General features: G+C 43.2%; 1 long non-coding RNA gene across 1 annotated transcript in view; it reads left to right on the forward strand.

The window, feature by feature from the left end:
- The window catches only part of LOC122433790, a 37,257-nt gene that overhangs the window by 11,953 nt on the left and 7,526 nt on the right, over positions 1-17,778 (forward strand). Inside the window, exon 2 of the long non-coding RNA XR_006267188.1 lies at positions 2,493-2,611. This is a non-coding gene — a long non-coding RNA (uncharacterized LOC122433790). The remainder of the gene's footprint in view (positions 1-2,492; positions 2,612-17,778) is intronic.

The raw sequence follows: 17,778 nt of genomic DNA on the forward strand, positions 1-17,778 counted from the left end.
CAAGACTACATTGTGGACTGAGATTATAGTAGCAGAGTGTGGGAATGAAAACCACTTTTCACATATATTAGGGAGAACAGGTTATTTAAAACCAGCTGCTTGGAAAGCCCATTTAGGAAAAAAAAGAATACTTAAAAAAAATAAATCAAGTAACTACTACTGGATTTATCTGGATATCAGCATTTCAAAAATTATGAAAATTTGATTCATGCCTACAAATGCAGGCAACCTTTTGCTCCTGCTCTGATGATACTGCTGGTGTTCACTCTTAGGAAGGAAGGGTGTCTGACTTTCCCCAGACATTCCTGGCACTGCGGGGAAAGGTGGGCTGAGCTGGGAAAGGCCTCCCTGCCTCCCACTTGCTGGCTGTGTGACCTTTGGCAAGTCACATTCTCCTTTCTGGGCTTCTGTTGGTTTCTGAAATGAGGGAGTGGAATTTGATTTCCAAGTTTCCTTAGAGCTCTGAAATCGAATGAGTTATATTAGGAACACTGGTTAGGAGCAAGGCTTTGGAACAAAACCCATTCAGCAGAGCTGGAAGGCAGGATCCCAGTGAGACTGGCTCCCCCAGAGTGGCAGACCCTGAACTCTTCCCACGCTCATGAGAGAGGTGGGCAGCAGCTCACTCCCTTTGTTGAGATGTCCAAAGGGCTGCACCCAACAACCGGCTCCCTGCTTGCTGCCCCCTCTCCACCCACCCACCCAGCACAGCGCCTGTTGATAAAAGGTAGCAGTTCTAAGAAAATGGGTGGGAGCCTGCGGAGAGGAATGAATCAACAGGCCCAGAGGGAGAAAGAGGAAGACCCATGGGAGTGTTGGACGTTCTTCTAATCAAGGGGCAAAGAGGGGGTGTTATCAGTGCACTGTTAGCTTGCCCTACCCGAGGGGGAGGAGGAGCCGATGGGGTGAACCAGGGGTGACTGAAGTGCCCTTCCTACAAAGATTCACAATGAAACATGCTGTGGCCCTATTCAGAGGGCAACATTCCAGCGCCTGAAGATTGGCCTAAGCCCAGAGTTCCTAAGCCCAGAGATTCCAAGTTCCTCGTGATCACAAAACCTTGACAGAAGGGCTTGTAGCTACTCGGTTTTCCTAGGAATGTTTGTTAAGGAAATGTCCAAGAGAAATTTGTTCCATCAGTCTTTCTTGAATGGTACACTAGGTGCCTTGCAACATTAGCACATGATATATTCACTTTTTAAAGAATATTCACTGAGTCATAATTACATGCCAGGCACTGAGCTACCTGCTTGAAAGTGAAGTCACTCAGTCGTGTCCGACTCCTTGCGACCCTGTGGACTATAGCCCACCGGGTTCCTCCGTACATGGAATTCTCCAGGCAAGAATACTGGAATGGGTTGCCATTTCCTTCTCCAGGAGAATCTTCCCAACCCAGGGATCGAACCCAGGTCTCCCGCATTGCAGGCAGACGCTTTAACCTCTGAGCTACCAGGGAAGCCCGAGCGACCTGCTTGGGGTACATCAGTAAACCAACTGCCTCAGATCTCCGCTCTCGGGGAACATACTGTCTAGCGGGGGAGACAGACAACATGCAGGAAAGACACGTAAGTTAAATAGCATGTTAGAAGGCGATGGAGCCAGGGAACAAAAGGAAACTAAAAGAAAAGATGTCATTTATTTTATCTTCCTCCTGTGCTTTTCCTCTCCCTTGAGTATTGAGAATATCCTCCAATATGTTTCCTCACTGCAATTTTTTATTCTTCAGTATTTTTCACGACCAGCACGACTAGAATATTGAGACTAATTGGCTCAGATGGTAAAGAATCCGCCTGAAGTGCGGGAGACCTGGGTTCAATCCCTGATTTGGGAAGATCCCCTGGAGAAGGGCATGGCAACCCACTCCAGTATTCTTGCCTGGAGAATCCCCATGGACAGAGGAGCCTGGTGGGCTACAATCCGTGGGGTTGCAAAGAGTTGGACATGACTGAGTGACTAAGCAGACTTATGACTGGAGTATCAGTTGAGACTAACTTCATAATATAGCAGGACAATGCTAGAGTTTATGTTAACGCCTTGTACCTGTTCAGTGACACAGTTTCTAAGATTTCGTTTCAAGACTTCTGTGAGGGAGACAGAGAGGATATTTTCATTCCCATTATAAAGATAAGGAAACTGAGGTTAAAAGACTTTACAGAGCTTGGCATCTTGACTTTTTCTTGGTAATCTTCTGTAGACTTTTGTTGGAAATATTTTTGTCATTTTCTCTGTAGGAAAAAGTGTTAGAAATTTCAAACAGTGGACTTCAAGCACATATTTGGAACAAACCTGGTTATTCATTGGGTATACGGTGATTACTTTAGGTAGATAAATACACGCACATTTGACAGTCCCCATGGTGCTTCCTGATACCAGGGTTATCCCAGAGGTCACAAGGTTTCCTTACAGAGCTGGTGAGAGGTGACGACTTTTTGTTTTTTTTTTCCACAGCCTAAAATTGGTGATGTGCAAAATCTGTTTTTCTTCTTCCCTAGGCTCTAGTGATACCAGCGAATATTGGCAAACCCTGATCCAGTCTCTTGTTGCCTGTCTTCTGAGATTTAACATCAGCTGCATCTTCTGGAAATGGGTCACATGATTGGATGTCACCCAGGTAAGGCTTCTTCACAGTACAAGTGGGATACATGCACACACACACATTCAGTTTCCTGTAGTCCCCAGGGAATCTGCCTGTGTACATGTATGTTCAAAGGACATAATAGGACAGGCTATAAAGGTGAACATTTTATTTATGAATTCTTTTGCTTTGCTCCCCTCTCCCGACTCATCAACTCCCCCATTCCTTCCCAGGCCATTTTTCTTCCTTCCATAGGAATTTATTGCAAAGTTTGCATTTCCAGATTGAAAGCTCTTTAGGTGCCTATTCATGAATTGCTACATGCTCAGCGCCCATGGTCTGATTTCAGTACTAGTACAACCAGAACATATTAAAAATATTAAAGAAGGTACACTTAACTTTTGCTGCTTTTCCAAAAATATGGTTATGTGATGTGTTCTAACACCACATGACGTTTGTTTTATACCATATCTTCAATAATCTGGAAAGCTACTCTTACCAGTAACGTGAAAAACTGGGGCATTTCTACCTTCATGTCTTCACCACCCTCTTTTCTTTTTTAGAATGTGCATCTAATATGTTTAATTCAATGCAACAGGTTAACATTAGGGATTGTGAGTCTTTGGAGGGATTTCTTATAAAGGGAATCTTGGATTTGGAAACTGACATGATATTTTATTAGTTGTTTGGCTTTGAACTATTTGATTTACGTTTCTTTAAATTCATTTTTTTCCCTATAAAATGAAGGAAAAGTTCGTCTTACAATTTATTATTATTTTTTAAAAGGAATTAAAAGGGTTGGGACAACAAAGTGCCTGGCATTTAGATAGAACATACTCAGGAAAATGTCAGTTTCCATCTTTCTACCCTCACCCCCTTAGTTCGGTAATAAAGCTTTCCTGGGAATGACTTTTTTTATGTGACAGTTTTATTTGTCCATTAGGACTTCATACAACATGAATGGGTTTGCGGTGCGTTTTACAGGTGTGGGCTCCCCTTGTGCGGTGTGGTGGGAAATGTATTCTCTTTATCGCTGTGTTGATTACAAGACACACTCATTTAAACTGATGGTTGAAAGTGACAGAACCTTCCTTGAGGCTGATCTCTTTCAGTCTTGAGGTGTGACTGCCCTTTAAAACCCACTGGTTTGAGACTTATGGGAGCAGCTCCGCTCACCTAACTTGCAAGTGTGCTGGATAAACAGTGCATTCTCTTCTGGCTCCATCTCTCATAAAGCTCTTCTTCAGTATGGACTGCCGTGCCAGAAATTTCTTTGCCATCACCACCACAGAGTGAGTTTCTGGTCAATGACCCCGGTGATAGTTAAGTGGTTCTCTCTTAATCTGGTGACTGGTAAGAGCACTTCCTTACTGAGGAGACAGAGCCACAGTTTGGAAAACCAGGGGAAATTTGGGACAGTGTAATGTCCCACCAAGACACAGAGATACCATGTCTTTGCTCTGAATCACGTGCAAAGGACAGTACCTGGTATTGCTGGACAAGAGCTTCTCCAGGTGACAAGTACAAATTGCTCTTCTCATTCTTGTAAAATGAGTGGTCAGCACCTGCTCCAGAACGAGGGCTCCAGCATTAGAGAACATTCCAAAACTGCATCTGGTACTCCACACATTGCCTCCTTAATGAAAGTTAGAATGGCTCCGTGAAAGAAAAACAGAGGTGAGGAGAGCTTACAAATAATTAGCAAAAGTAAGATGGGAGTTGGATTCAACATGCTGTACTATCAAAAACAATAATAAGAAACAGCTCCATTAATTTGGTGTGAAGAACTAGATGAAAATACTCTTAGGACTGAAATCACAAGCAAAGTGGAAATTGCCCAAAGAAGTAAATAATCCCTTGATAAAGGCTTTTGTAAATAATCATGATTTGTCTCTGCTGGATATTTCATGTTTAAATTGTCACCAGAATAGTTTCCATTTGAGCAACAAGGCATGGGATTGTGTTTTTATGATATAGAAGAAAAAGCTAAGTACTTAATAACATCCCTATAGAATTATTCTTTAAATTCCATTTGCATCAAAAATACATGGAGGAAACCCAGTAAACCAAACAAAAACCAAACAGAAACCAAATCAAAAATAATTGTGAGGACTCATGCACTTGCAGTGGGAATAATGACCCTTTCACATTGAAGGTCAGCTTTCCAGGGCTCATGAACAAGTGAAAGAAAATCCCTAAGACAAAAGCTGATCTGGTCTGATAGGGCCCTACGAAGCCATAGACTGTTTATGTTTTCATCGCTTTCATCACACCACCTCTTTTCATCACGTCAAAGGTCTTACTCTACTTCACCTACAGTGAGCTGGGCAGAGAGCAAAGAGCATGAACTTGTTTGGACTGGAGGTGAGAGAACTCCATAAGGTTATCCCAGTGCCCTTGGGCACAGAGGTCTCACCCTTGGCCTCTAAGTCGAGTGGAATGTGTCCAGCGGGGCTGGATGGATCCCCTACAGTGGAGAAGCACTGCTGTGGAGAGTCAATATATGCTCACGTGTAAGTCCTTCCTGGATACAAATTGTTGATTTGCATGTGTCATTGCATGCTTCAAGTAGCAAAAGAAAAGAAAAAAAGTACATATGCAAAGGTACCCATTTCAGCTCTCTCTCTGACTCCAATTCATTCTTTAAAAAGGAAAAATTATTTATCTGGCTGTGCCAGGTCTTAGTGGTGGCACTCAGGATCTTTAATTGTGGCATGTGAGTTCTTGGTTGCACCATGTGGGATCTAGTTCCCTGACTCGGGATTGAACCTAGGTCTCCAGCATTGGAGCGAGGAGTCTTAGCAACTGGACCACCAGGGAAGCTTTCTCTAGTTCATTCTTGACACCTGTTCTATAGCTTTTCCTTTGAAAAGCACATCTGCCATGTTCAAAAGGCCCAGGGAGTCAAAGCCAATCTTTCTGGATGTTCAAGTCATCCTTAGTCCCCCACCTCATTTGGCTCAGCTGCCGCCGTGGCCAAGCTGAGCCCAGTTCCTTGCCACACCCTGTTCTTCCTTCTCTGAGCTGCCTCTTTTTGCACTGGGCCTGGAGAGCCCATCTCTTCTCAAAAGCCTGCAGTCTTTCCAAGACCCACATGGGATGACCCCTCTTCTGGCAGGAAATTCATGGCAGCCCTAGAGATTATTAGAGCTATCTGCTCCTGCTGCTCTTTGCTTGGATTCAGCTTTGGGCACTTCCTGTACTAAGGCTTGTATTTTCATAACCTGCCAGCCTCCCCCACGAAGTACAGACTCCTCAAGGGCCAGGGCTTGTCTTATTCATCTTTGTTAGAGAATGTCGCAGGCACCAGGGGAGTTTTTCAGCACAGGCGCGGCAAGGTAAAGGCTGGCTGATACATCTTTTCCTCTCTGTTTAGATTTTGGTGATTCACAGTGTGAAAATTGGAGTTAGTCTTTTAATGCTTGAACTCCTGACCACTCTTGAGTTTTTGCTGAAGTATCATGTCCTGGTCTTAGCTTCCGAAAAGTGTTTATTCTTTTGCCCCATAAGAATTTAGACCCTGGAAGCTTGGGCAGTATTGTGTCTTTCATTTCAAATCCTGTCTATCAGATTCTACTTTCCACATTGGCTTTTCCCTGACAGCCAAAACTAATCCTCAATGTGTTCAGATCCAGTGTTGAGCTGGTAAGAAGGGCCCCCTTTGTGCAGAAGGTCCTGGATCGGTATCTGCCAGAGGATTCCAGATTTGTCACTGCTCAGGTCCAGCCTTTGGTTGGTGCCTAGAGAGGGTGGTTGGCCCTGCCAGCCACGGACCCTGCTGGAGAACTTGCCAGGGGAAGTGTTTGCTCTTCTTAGGATTTTTACGAATGGATTTTTGTGTAGTTCAGAGTGGATCAGTAATTTTCCACAATCAGAGTGTCTCTACCAGACGGGTAGTTTCCCTTCGATTGGTAGAATGCCTTCCGATAAGATTCAGGCGTAAATAGTTTACTCATTATGAACCTTCAGGTACCAGCCATAGAAGAGGAGGGGATGCCCAGGGTGATGCAGAGACCTTGAGAAAGCTGAAGAATCCAGAGAGATAGAATGGAAGCAGGGTTCCAACCAATAAGATGCTTAAGCAACACCCAGGGACTTTGGGTTACTACACATAGTAATATTCTAATTCATAATATGAAGGAATGTGGGCTCATTGAAAGCCTGTCAATCTGCTGAGGTTAGGCTGATCTTGTTGGTGTATTTCCTAGCAAAGCAGTACATCTTAAGGATAATAAATATACCCACATACATAACTACAGCTCATGTTTTTTGAGCTCTTTCCAGGTGAGATACTTTGTGCTTTATATTAGATATGCCATTCAGTCTTCACAACAACCCTTAGGTTGTAAGTGTAATTACCTCCACTTTATAAATAGCCAAAATGAGGTCTAAGGAGCTTACATATGTTACTTGCATATCAAAATTTTAGCTGATGGTTTTTCCAAGTTGTTCTTTTTTCTTTGTTTTCTCAAAGACTGGAAGAAATGAAGCAGATGTACAGTTTTTATTTCCCCTGTTGACCAAGAACAAGGATGTTTAAGAGGTTTGCTGGAGAAAAACATATCAGTTTGGGAGGGTGGTGTGGGAGGGTGAGCGACAAATATTTTCTCTAAGAAGAAGCTGATATTTTAGGATACAAAAGATACAAGTTAGGTTGACAGTAATTTTCCCAATGTCCATATCTATATTAACTCTTTTCTCTTGATCATTAGCTGGCTGGTTCAGAAACACTTGATTCAAGTTCTCTCTTATGAGTGCTGAATAAACTCATAGCATAAACTTACATAGCATGTAAGAGGGTTGGTTTTATTTTTTATAATTAATATTTTTTAAAATATTTATTTTATTGCTTATTTGCCTGCGCCAGGTCTTAGCTGCAGCACGCAGGATCTTTAGCTGTGGCATTCAAACTCTTAGTCGTGGCATGTGAGATCTAGTTCCCTGACTAGGGATAAAACCCTGGGTTCCTTGCATGAGGAGCACAGAGTCTCAGCCGCTGGACCACCAGGGAAGTCCCGAGGGTTGTTTTTAAACCACTTGCTCCAGAGACTTTAATAGGTAGATAACTGTCTCTCTGCCTATGTGGATGGCTTGTACTTCCAGTGTTTACAAATCCTTAACTGGGCTGGGAATACACTACCAGGTATCCTATATGTCATCTGGGCAAGGCTCTGCTATTTTGATCTTTCTTCTTCCTTGAATTCAAAATCTGCAGGAAGAGGCAGAAATCCATTCCATCTTTGTGGGTTGTGGGGTGGAGCCAGAGGCTGTAGTCTTCTGAACTTGTTACTATGACACTGTCTCGGCAGCCACAAGCGCCCCCTTTGTTATCTGCTGTTATCCAGGCCTGAGGTTGAAAGGGGTGGGTGGTGAGACTGAAAGCAATAGATGGCTCTGGCCAAAGGTTGCAGGGTGAGGCTGTACTCTTCACTGCCCCTTGTTGGGAGTGAAAGGAGGAAGAGGAAGGACAGTACACTGCAGGAAAGAGTTTGTCCAGAAGGAGTGTAGTGGGGGCAGGGACAAGCTCTAAGGATAGAAAAGCTCATCTCTACCTATGGAAAGCTGATTCAGCACCTGAGAATAAAGACGAGATGATTAGTTAGAAACACCTTGTAAAAATATATGCTTGTAAAAAAAAAAAAATATATATATATATATATGCTTGTAGAAAGTAGGTCTCTGAAATGTAAATGCCCTGAAAATCTGCAAGTCTGGAAGATAAACTTCCTGAGTTTATCACCTTAAAAATGCGCACTGGCGCTAGGAATGAATTTAGGAAAAACTTTGCAAAAGCTAGAAAAAAAAAAAAGAGTAGAAATGACCTCCTGGTAAATTAGATATGATGATTTCACAAGAGAATATAAGAAAAGTGGAAGGAAGCACCAATAGTACAGAACACCTGTGATAACGTAATCAAGAGCAATAAATAATATAGATTTTGAAATGATAAATTATGACAAGTCAAATTGGTGGATTTAAGTAGACTTACAAGATTAGGCATTGAGTCCAGCCAAGCAGATGTTAAATGTTTAGAGTTCAGGAAACCACTTAGGGTGAGCTCTCAAAACATTTTACTTGCAAAATTAGTTCAGATTGATTTGGATATGAACATGCTGGAAATCAGACAGCAAACACAGGCTCTGGAGAGATACAAGGCGCAGAAAGGGAGGTAGGAAGAGGAGGAAGTAGTTTCTTAACGTATTTTTTTTCTATGGGAAATAAAGTTTTTATGTAGGAAAGCTATAAATATATTCTGTTTTGAATACCACTTACCTATATCTGCTGATGGTTATATTCCCAGCCAAACTCTCTGTTGAGCTCTGGATCTACTGTCTAATTTTCTACAGAAACTTTATGCTTGGCTGTTTCACCAGAACTTTACTCAAGTGTCCCAAACCCAACCCACTGGTGCCTGCTTCCCACCCAAGTCAGGAGCAATGCAGCTGTAGCCTCTGTTCCTCACTCTCCACTCACATCCCATATTCCACATGGCTTACAGTCATGGTCCGAGCTCTTCGAATGATAACTTTTAAAAATGTCTAGAGTATGCCCAAAAATGTCTAGAGTATGTCTTTGGTCCCATAGTCACTGCCATAAGTCAGAAGTCTACCATCACTCTTTAATTATTGCAGTAGTTCAGTTCAGTTCAGTCTCTCAGTCGTGTCCGACTCTGCGACCCCACGAACCGTAGCATGCCAGGCCTCCCTGTCCATCACCAACTCCCGGAGTTCACCCAAACCCATTGCAGTAGGCTCCTAACTTATTTGCATGCTTCCTGTCTTAGCTTTTGGTTCTCCTATAGCCATTACAATAATTTTCTAAAATAAAAGCCTAGCTGTATAACTTACGGCCTGTAGGTGAACCGAGAGAATGATATGTGAGTTTGACACCAGGACCCTGCTTACTGGCCAGCCTCATCTCTTGCCGTTCCTACCATGTCTTCCCCTTGAATTCTGTGCTTCAGTCATACTGCATGTCTTTCCCAGATGGGCACTACCCCCCCTCATCTGCCTGCCCAGCTCTTGTTCTTGTTTGGCTAACTCCTCTTCCACTTGCGCCTTTGAATTTCAAGTGTCCATCTGCAAGTTTTTCCTGACCCCCTTCCTCATTCACTTCTGTATCACTTGGGTGTAAGTTCTCTTACACTTCTCTGGTGGTGCTAAGTCATGTCTGACTCTTGTGACCCCATGGACTGTAGCCCACCAGGCTCCTCTGTCCATGGGATTTTCCAGGCAAGAATACTGGAGTGGGTTGTCATTTCCTTCTACCAGAGTGTAAAGGCTCTTTGAGAAACAAGACAATTGTTCAATCTCATTTACTCTCAGGGTTTGGAACATAGCAGACATTGTTAATGTTTGTTAGATAAATGACGAGTGCATAATGCATCGCAGTTTCTCAGAAGAAGAAGCAGAGGTTAACTCACAAGTCTAAGAGTGACACAGTGAGTCTTCTAGTCCAGGATTATTTCCAATAAATCATCCATCTGCAGCTAGAGACACCCTGTAGATATAGGTAAATTGAGATTGAATCTTTATAGTGTGAGATATTATTTTACCGGCTTTTCTATTTTTTTGGTTTGCTGCAGAATGGTAGCACTCAGTGGCAGCAAGAGGGTGAAGAGGATTGTGGCTCACAATCCAGGAATAATCAAGGGAGAAGTGGACTAGAAATTGGGGCTCCACCGCCAGCTCACCAAGTTCTTCTCTTTCAGCATTTAGCCCTTCTCAGGCTCAACTTCCCTCTCCACAGATAAGCAGGTAGAATAGGTGATGTTTAACATTCTCTGTAACTCTATTATACTGTCTGTGTCACGGTGCCCTTTAAGCTACTTCCTCCTTCAAAAGCTCAATGAGCAACCAGTGAGATATACCGGGAAGCACTGCATGTCCTAAAGCTTGGCACACAAATCTCTTGGCACAGTTCTCCTGGATCTCATGCAACTGAGGAGCATGCCTGGCTGGTCTCAGACACAGAGGCTTCCTCCAGCTCCTGCCTTTCATTGGTACTGAGGACTCCTGTTGCCATTAATCCCTATCTGAACACACAGCCACCTAAAGGTATGAAGGACCCAATAGTAGGAGGACTTAGTTCAAAGTGTGGGACGTTCAAGGTGTCTCCAAGAACCAACCTATCCCAAGGGTCTGGACTAGATACCTTTCTCCAGAAAATTGTCCAACCACGTCTTTTAGGAGAGCCTGCCTGGGTGGGGGCACATTCGTTCCCATAAAGACACCCCTTACCCTCTGTGCCAGCAACTGCAATTGTTTGGATTGGGTGGCATCTGTCACAGGTACAATCAAACTGTAGGCTGGTTAAAAACCTGCAGTGACCTCAAGCAAAAAATGTTAGCTGCCATCAGGCTCTTGAACTGGGAAGTACTGCAAGAATGGGGCACCTAACCCCATTCAATCCAGTGGTGGAAACTAACTGAAAACAGAAAAGGGAGAATCTATGAGGTGAGGTTAGAACCATGAGGGGTCATGGCAGCCTGAAGCGATGAGGAGGCAGAAAATGGACTTTACAAAAATTAAGAGGTTATATTTGCACACGGGCTTCCCTAGTGGCTCAGATGGTAAAGAATCTGCCTGTAATGCAGGAGACTCAGGTTTGATCCCGGAGTGGGGAAGAACCTCTGGAGGAGGGAATGGCTACCCACTCTAGTATTCTTGTCTGGAGAATTCCATGGACAGAGTAGCCTGGTGGGCTACAGTCCATGGGGTTGCAAAGAGTTAGACTCAACTGAGTGACTAACACTTTCACTTACATGGAGAAGTCCCTGAGGGATGTCATAGATGATCTGGAGTAGAGTAAGCAAGTCAGAAAAAGAGAACAGAGTGGGGAAGGAGAGAAAGACCATGGGTGTCAAGCTGCTGTGGTCTGGAAGGCTGCCTTGGACCTGCACAACCTTCTGGTCTAATTTCGTGCTCAGAAAGGTCTATCCTAAACACAGTTCCTATTCTTATTTCTGAGAGGTTCTTTCTCCATTGTGTATCCTTACAACAACCCCTTCCTCATTTCTTTTTTTTTTTCCATTTATTTTTGTTACCCCTTCCTCATTTCTTTTGTGTAACTGGAAGAGTCTAACACAGCCATCCTTAAGTCAGGGCTCCTGAACTCCTCTGGCATTGGTAGGTCATCCTGGCATTCAAGGATCCACGTCCCTCTTTCTTCATGTTTATGTAACATTTTCCTTTGCACCGCACAGCTCCTTACTTAGACAACATCAAGTTCCCATACATTGATCCTTAAGATTTTATATTGGAGTTCTATAATTTTGGGCTTATGAACCCCAAGGAAACTCTAGATGGTCTTCAAGGAGGTTGACAGAACCTCTGAAATTGTAAGTGGTCAAAGTGTGTGTGTGGGGAGGGGGATTTTTCTGAGGAGAGTTTCCATAACTTTAACCAGATTCTCAGAGTGACCCATAGCCCCCTAAAAGTTAAGGGTCACTGGTTTATCACTAGCATAGCTGGGTTGCAAAGAGCTCAGATTCTAGAATCAGAATTGTAGTTAAAATCTCATCTGTATCACTTACCATTGGATAGGCTTAAGTATTTGCTTTACCTCTACATCTTATATTTTTCACGCATGAAACAGGTCTAATACCAGCAGTACTTACACATTGCAGTGGTATGAGGATTAAAAGAGATAATAGATGTAATATGTGTGGCACAGTTCTTGGCATATAGCAAATTTTTTAATGTTGACACGTATTACATTTGGATGGTTTATGATATGAGCAAGCTGGGTGTCAAAAGTGGTCAAGGTGATTAGAATGGCCATAGATATTCCAGATTCATTGAGGCAAGTTCTAAACAGTAGGCCTGCAGTCCAACAATTTGTACCAGTGTCCCTGGTTGCTGGCTTCCCTTGCTTCTGCTTCTGTGGCTTCCATGGATATACAAATTTACTTGGACTTCTTCCTCATCTTTCTTCTTCACTTCTTCCTCCACTTCGCTCTCATGGCTCGAGGCTTCTCAAAAGATGGCACGAAGGCCAAGACCAGTTAACTTTTATAGGGCACTGTGGGATCCACAGCAGGTCAAGCTTCTGACTAGCTGTTTTTGAATAAAAGCAGATAGTCAAATAAACCCAATTGAGGTTAATAGGACAGATGTTATTACACTGTATCCAAATAAGAGAGAGACGAGGCCATTTTCTCAGCTTTGACGAAGTATCCAGCAGTGGAGTCAGACCTCCCAGGTGCCTGCCTGGACTCTTAGGCTTGGGGAAAAGGACTGTGAGGCAGTGGTGAGCATGCAGTCAGCTCCAGCGATCCGGCCGGTTCTAACAGGATCTCCTGATGGGGCTTCTGTGGTGGAGAAAAATAAATCCTCAAAATTCCTGATGGGAGGCCCTTGAGTTTTCATTTGACAGGTGGCTAATCAAGTGTATGCGAATAATCATTATACAGGACTCCACCCCAACAAAACAAAACCCAACCCAACTCACTAATGTAAAAAATGCCACTGTGCTTCCAAAATAATGGCGTTCAGCCTACCTTTTGAAAGGGGAAGAGACACAGCAGTGGTCTTTACCAATGCAACCCAGTGTTCTTATTCTACCAGGTGGGAGAGACAACAGGGGAGAATTTTCTGGCCCTCACCCAGTCACTCAACCATGCAGAGGTCTATGATCTGCAGTTGTCGTAGCCCTCAGAGATATTTGGCTGGACTCCATGTCTCTGCAGAAGGACAAAAGTCCTGCTATTCAGTAGTCATGGCAATGATGGTGACAGTGTGGGTGATGATGCTGGCAGTTGAGTGTTCTAAATCTGTGGTGGATACCTGCACATAATTTCCAGTCTAAAGATCTCAGGTGCACTCTGGTGGTGGGGCTTCTGCGCCACCAGAAGGGGCTGTCTACCTCTGAGAGAGGGCTCTTGGTGTCAGTTGCCCACACCTGCCCTTGGCCAAGCCCAGGCTCAGGGCCAATGGCCAGCATTTTGCTTAGGTGCAAGGCTGTTGCCTAGCAGCTTCTCTATTCAAACATGTTGAGAACTAATTTGACCTTTGTCCCCATCCTCCCTTAAGACACCCATGTAGGATGCTGTATCAGCACTGTGTCTAGGCCATGAAAGGAGCTAGTTAGGTACTCTGTAAATGTTTGGCTGCTGCTTCTTATAATGAATACTCAAATGGCTTATTTATGCAAAGAGCAACGTGCTCCTTCTCCCCTTGATTTTCTGTGGGTTTTTTGTTGTTGTTGTTGTTGTTGTTGTTCTGGCAAGGGATGGATGGGGAACAGGGAAGATTAATGCATTTGGAAAATTCCTTAATACATTACTTGTGGTTGCTCCTTATGCAATAGAAGACATGACCATTAGCACAATTTCAAATATCTCCCAGTTTGAATCTTTGATCTCTATCCCTTTTCTATAAGGATATCTCTTTGTATTGACTTCTCTAGCTCCCTGCATTTGGGCATAAGTGTGAGTCCTTTAAGAGAATCTTTCGGAAATTCTGGGGTCTTGAAATTGGGTGCCAAGTGCAGGATTAAACTGAATTTAGAATTATTATATCAGTTGTTTCTCCAGACTCTTTCTAGGGTGGGAAATGGAGAGGTCTATTGTGTGGCTTCCTTCAGTCCCCTAAACTGGAACAATGTTTCCCATAGTCTCATTCCCTGTATGGGTCCAGGTTAATACTGAGCATGAGATACATTTAAACAAGATTTGGAAGTTGAAAGTGAAGCAGCAGCTGTTGTTTATCAATGGAAATTGGGTGTGGAACTCCAGGGCAATGGTGGGTTGTGACTTTTGATGCTGATCTGCTAACCACCCTGTGGACCACCCAAGGCCACCGCTTCTCTGGCAACCTCTGCCTCTCTGAATCCTGGTGGTGGTTTAGTCACTAAATCACATCTGACTCTTGTGACCCCATGGACTGTAGCCTGCCAGGCTCCTCTGTCCATGTGATTTTCCAGGCAAGAATACTGGAGTGGGTTGCCATGCCCTCCCCTGGGGGATCTTCCCAACCCAGGAATTGAACCCAGGCCTCCTGCATTGCAGGCAGATTCTTTACTGGCTGAGCTATGAGGGAAGCACAAAAGCTAACAGTGATGGTGGTGGTTTAGCCCCTAAGTCATGTCAACTCTTGCAACCCCATGGACTGAGTCCTGAGCCAGAGGTATATGCAGTCCCATAGTAAATTATGTTGACTTTACCATGGAGATCACCTCATCATTGAGAAAGGGGTGATGAAAGACAGCTGTGAGTTCCAATTTGTCCTCATGGGTCTTAGGTTCTTGCTTATCCTTGCTCTCCTCTCCTTTCTGTCCAGCTAATCTTCCAGACCGCTGGCACAGGTCCACAGCAACTTCGCGCCCAATGCCAATCACAGGTGCAACTCCCATAGACTTCCTTTTCCACCAATCCCATTCTTGTGTCAAGTTTAGTTCTGATAATAATCCCTATTCAACACCACTTCTGCTTCTCTAATTGAACCCTGATTGGTAACACTGTTCTTATCCTGAATGAATACCAACCTTTTCTGAATAAAGCAGTGGCTCTGGAGTTCAAATATTCTTTGTACTGTCTTGGGGAACACCAACTCTAAAAGGGGGAAGGCATGAGAGTCTTTTCTGTAATTCACCTGGTATGTTGGCTGAGCTTGTTTTCTGTAACTCAAGTATTATACTGTCCATAGGAGGGGAGTTGCTAAGGTTTACAGGGCAAACAGACAGTTGTTTACTATCATATACAGGTCAAGCATATATGCCTAAATATAAGCATATATTTCTTAGGTATACATGCCTGAAAGTGAAAGTGTTAGTCTCTCTGTCATGTCCAACTCTGTGCGACCCCACGGACTGTAGCCCACCAGGCTCCTCTGTCCATTGGATTCTCCAGGCAAGAAGACTGGAGTGGGTTGCCATTCGCTTCTCCAGGGGATCTTCCCAACTCAGGGAATGAACCTGGGTCTCCTGCATTGTAGGCAGGTTCTTTACCGTCTGAGCCACCAGGGAAGCCCAGAGACACCTAAGGCACAGATATTAAAGGACTTAAACACCTGAAGACATGAGAGAAGTGAAGAAAAGATGAAGGTGTTGTGGAGCAAACTAAGGTAAATACAAGTTACTTGCACAATAAACAGTTGTTTAATGAATGTATAAGGTGTGTTTTGACATTTTTAATTTAAAAATCAAACAAAAAACCAAACAAAAAATATAAAAATACTTTTTAATCTACTTTTACAATACCTCAAAACAACTATTTTCATCTTCAGGTATTACTTTACATATGTATATAATTTGTTATATAGTTGGAATCACAGTGCACCAGTTGTTTATTGTATTGTCTTTGTTTTCCCCCACTTATTTTTCATATATATATGTATATAGATATTTTTTTTTCATTGACCTGGATCTCAAGGGAGACTATGAATACTTTTAAGGAGATTTTAAAACCTTGGTTCAAAAATGTGTTATGTTTTCTCCTTCATCTCCTGCTTAGAATGTTTGGTTCTGAGAAGTCTATGAGCTGTTTTGGAAATCAGTCTGACAGACGATTGCTAAAGCAGTGTGTAGCCAAGGTGAGTCCTAAATAGTAAGAGCTGTTGCTAAGGAAACCGCGACAGACACGTTTAGGGTATAAACTTTGCTATCGTACTTAAATTTCTTGCCACGGTCCTTGCTTACTGGACTTGAACATTTAAGCAGCTCCAGTCAAGACAGAGGATGAGATGGCTGGATGGCATCACCGACTCGATGGGCATAAGTTTGAGTAAACTCCAGGAGTTGGTGATGGACAGGGCGGCCTGGCGTCCTCTGATTCATGGGGTCGTAGAGATTCGGACACGACTGAGCGACTGAAATGAACTGAGTCAAGACGGAAGTGACGTAGGGGTGATGGGCGTGGTCTAGCAGAGGGCACAGTCAGAAGGGACCGCGGGGCTGCTGGAGAGAAGAGGAGATAAAGGGTTCATGCCTGCTGACCTGGGAGAAAACTTTCTGGACTCAGGGATCTGTGAATTTGAGTGAGAGTTAGTTTAATACTGTGAAAGACCATTCCTATGCCTCTGCCAGTGTCCCTGTCTACTGGGGGCAAGTGTTCCATAAGCTGGGTACAACCTATATGTGTATGTATATTTAAGCACAGACACACAATTAAAATGAAAACTTACCTTGAACTCAGTACATTCAGTTGATAAAAACTGAGCTGCTTTACTTGAGTTTCAGATTAGGTGACTGAGAATTCCTCTTGCTTGGCCTTCATCTCAGCTTTACCTCCATCATTACTTCTTTTTATTGCAGTCCTTGAGGCCCATATAGTTACGAGAAAAATAGCTTGAAAACTGCTAGTTTGGAGCCACTTTAGTTCATACTTGGTCTTATGAGGAAATTTGAGGTTTTCATGTTTGAATCAGATATTTTGCATCTTTTTTTATTTTCATTAATCTCTTTGTAATAATAGTGATCAGTATTAGCAAAATCTATAACTGCAAAATCATGGCACCTACAAGATGTCAGGCTGTGTTCTAAGCACTTTTTATATATATCATCAACTCATTTAATCTTTGCAGCCCTATGAGGAGAGTACAACCATAATTCATTGATTTTAAAACATATTTTCTCTCACATTTTAGCATCTGCGAAATTTTAATGTGTCTTACTTTTGATAGCATGTCATAGTTTAATTGGTAGCATTTTAAAATTTCTTAATGGAACATAAAATAGTGGTATGTTTTACGATACAGGCTAGCCTCGATTCCTGAAATACCATATGACTGTCCTCAATTTACAAAAAGAGAACTTTGGGCACAGAGAGGTCAGGTAACTTGCCCAGTATGACGATCCTTGGCATTTGAGCTTCAGTTTGTGCTCTCAGCTACTTTGTACACTTCCTGGCATCCAGAATGGGTTTCCCCTGTCCCTGCTTTCACTGCCACCAAAGAGTACACCCTCAGCCTGGGGACCCGTCCCGCTTCTGAGAGTGGATTTCATCCATCGAGTTGCGGTCCTCTTCCACGAGCACCCCCTGACAAGGCAGATACCATTTCCAGAGTTTACCAATCCAGCCTTTCTCATTCAGCCATTAACATTCTGCTGGGATTTACTTATTTTATTGCTTATCCAAATGAGAGGCAATTCCAAAACAGTCTTTGGGAGATGAGACACAGAACAAGTTGTGATAAGAGAAAAGACTGGAAGGATAAATGATATTTCAGAACTGGCTCCAACTGGCTTATAAGAGCTCTTGCCTG

Source organism: Cervus canadensis, chromosome 33 (genome assembly GCF_019320065.1).
Source record: "Cervus canadensis isolate Bull #8, Minnesota chromosome 33, ASM1932006v1, whole genome shotgun sequence".
NCBI classification, from domain to species: Eukaryota; Metazoa; Chordata; class Mammalia; order Artiodactyla; family Cervidae; genus Cervus; species Cervus canadensis.